Raw genomic sequence first — 2987 nt, forward strand, 5'->3', positions numbered from 1 at the left:
ATAGCACCCTTCTCAGAGTCTATAAACAGCCCGGTCTCCTAGCCTGCTCTTTCACTGGATACCTCTGAGTGCATTCTTTCATCCATTGTTCAGCCAGGGCCTGCAGGTCAGATCTGGCACTTGGCAAAGCACTTTATCTAGTCTATCACTATATGTCATTTTTATTAATTAACTTACCAATGTCCTTTATGGCATTTCCCCATCTCCAGTATAGGATTCAGTCTAGGGTCAGGTATGGCATTTTGTTGTCATTTCTCCTTAGCCTCCTTTGATCTGGCTTTCATGATGTTGATTCCCTCATCTGACCCCCTCCACCATCACCCACCACCAATAACCTTTTTTGTCCTTCACAAATTTGTGTCATCTTTGTGCAGGGCAATGCTAATCTTCTCTGTGTTATTTCAATTTTCACATATATTCTGTCAAAGCAAGCACCATGCACCATTTTTGTTTGAATAGCATGTTCCCCGTTGTGTGTTTGTCTCATGTTTCCTCGTGGTTGGATTGAGGTTATGTAATTTCAACCTGAATACTGTCCTATCCAGGGTGTCACATCAAGAGCCACACAATGTCATCGGTACTGCAGAAATGAGGTTAATTTTGATCACCTGGTCAAAAAGTATTGCACAGTTTCTCCCTGGTCTCATACCATTTTGGTTTTTTTTCTCCCTCACAACTAATAAGAAACTAATAATATGTGGCGATCACTTTAAGATTATGCAGATACCCTAACCGTGACGATTGTGAGCATACCTTTCCCATGCCGAGCACTGTGCATTCCAGATGTGGCCTCTTGCTATCCTAGGAGGGCTCCTTCACTTCTCACGACCACAAACCCATCTTCTCTTGGCTTGAAGCTCTCTCTTGGACGCACTGTATCAGAGGCAGGATCAGATCTGAGGTTGCCAGTGCTGTGATTAGGAAGCTGCAGATGGAACTGGAGCAGAGAAAAAGAGAAAAGAAGACATGTTAATGAGGGGTCCCATCAGGAGGAGGAAACGGTCTTCAGAGTCCTGGCTCAGCTGCAGGAAAGGGAGAAAGTCTCGTAGGGCTGGGAGGCTGGGGACTTAGAGTCACTGAGTCATACTAGTGAGGCTTGGTCTGGTTCTGTGAAACTGAGCCCCCGGCTTCCCACACTCTGTGGGGCCAGCAGCCTGGGCACTTTTCTCTGCAGGGTTGCCAGTGGGCAGTGGCAACCTGGAATATCTGAGGAATGATACCCTTTAGAGCAAAGCCAGCAACTGCAGAGGCTTTTTAAAAGACCAAAAAATCCAACAGCCTCATGACAAAGAAAAACAGGCCCCAACTTTAATTGCTTCAGAGCCCCAGAAGAGCCATTGGAACTGCTGTCCAGACCCCAAACTGTGCACAGCCATTCCAGGACAAAGCAGATGCCAAGGGGCCTGACAGAACTGAGCTGTGCTGGAAGCACACAACCATGCAACCATTCACTGAGAAATTCTAGCCAGGACCCAGGCAGCCAGGTTTTCATCCAGCTCTTCTGCAAAAGATAGCAAAGAATCCAATAAAGGAGTCTTCATTATTAAATTCTATTGTATGAACCCCAAATAGGCTTAAAAGATGTCTCTTTGATAGGCAGATTCCTGAAGAAGAGCTACCAAGGAGCATTATGAGAGGTTTCTGCCAAGTTGGGAAGGTACCCTGGAAGGCAACAATGCAGAGACATTTTCCTGTCCATCTATTCATCCACCCATCCATCCGTCCGTCTGTCCGTCCAGCCATCCATCTATCCGTTCGTTCTTTCATTCATTCAACCAATGAATATTTCTTTAGTAGCTACTATGTGCCTAGAGACCCAGGACACTGAGTTGGAGATGAAGAGGGAAGACAATGCCCCAATAATAAAAGAGAAAATTGTTTTGTCCTTTTGGGTGAGTAGGGAAAATCTTTACTTTTCTTGTCATTAAGAAAATGTATAGCCCTTAAGATCTTTGTAAATACAGAATATAGACTCTTCTGAAAGAAAAAACCTTTCTTTCCTTTCACTCTAGGAAAAGAAAAATAAAGAAACATAAGCTGACATTCATTAGAATCCACTAAAAGGCAGAATTTCACTTTGACATTGAACTTTAGAACCAGGACACAGACCCCAGAGTGATTCAACACTTTTCTATGCTGTCTTGAGCTTGTAAAAATAGGTCAGGTAAGTGTGAGATGCCCAGAGGCTGTAAAAGGCTGGAAAGAAGCTCACAGGCCAGCTTATCTGGGCACAGAGGGTTAGGATGTGAGTGTGTGTTCCAGGACAAGGACACCTGTCTCCCCAGAGGGCCCCCCACAGCCTGAGGAAGGCCATTCGCCTGAGCAATGTCCCAGTGCAAGGAATGGTTGGGTGCCTCTGTAGTCTTATGCCAGGAGACTTTGGGGGAACAGAAGCAGCAGGGCTTTTCCTGAGCCAATGTGCAGACTCCTGGGAACAGTTGAGATTTCTGCTGTATAAGGAATTAAATGGTTGGGATCTCACTCACCCATTGAAAATGCACCCCAGGATGATACTGAAATGTTGGGCTAGGGTTTCTCCTGGTACAGAAAAATCCAGTGACTGGATGGTGTGCTGCAGGGAGAGGCAGCAGAGGAAGAAGCCCTGCCTGGAAGCCATTTCTGCAGGATGGAAGTGTGGCGTCTAATAGCCCGAGGTCTCCTTGTGGGCAGGGACCCCACTCAGCCAAACTTATGGAACAGAGTTCCCTCAGGGATGGGGAAGACCTCATTCTTTTAGTAATTCTCTATAAGGAATAAGGAAATTGTGAGGGTGCCGCCTTCTGCCCCTCCCCTCCTCCTCCTCCCCTGGCTCTTTTGCCTCCTGCCACAATCATTGGCAAGTCTTTCCCTGAGATATTTCACGAGTTGCCAATCCAAGTGACTGCTTCCATTTCTAACCCAGCTGCCACCCATGACGTTTTAGAGCAAGTAAAGCACACCTGAAGCCTAGTCCCCTTGTGAGGTTCCTACCGCCCAACAGTGTAGGG

The 2987-nt window shown here is 46.4% G+C and overlaps 1 non-coding gene across 1 annotated transcript; it reads right to left on the reverse strand.

The window, feature by feature from the left end:
• Nucleotides 1-329: 329 nt before the first annotated feature.
• LOC116269251 lies at nt 330-435 on the reverse strand. Its single transcript, XR_004176735.1, has one exon. It is a non-coding gene; the product is annotated as a U6 spliceosomal RNA (small nuclear RNA).
• Between the last annotated feature and the right edge of the window lie 2552 nt (nt 436-2987).

This window comes from Papio anubis, chromosome 10 (genome assembly GCF_008728515.1).
Source record: "Papio anubis isolate 15944 chromosome 10, Panubis1.0, whole genome shotgun sequence".
Lineage (NCBI taxonomy): Eukaryota > Metazoa > Chordata > Mammalia > Primates > Cercopithecidae > Papio > Papio anubis.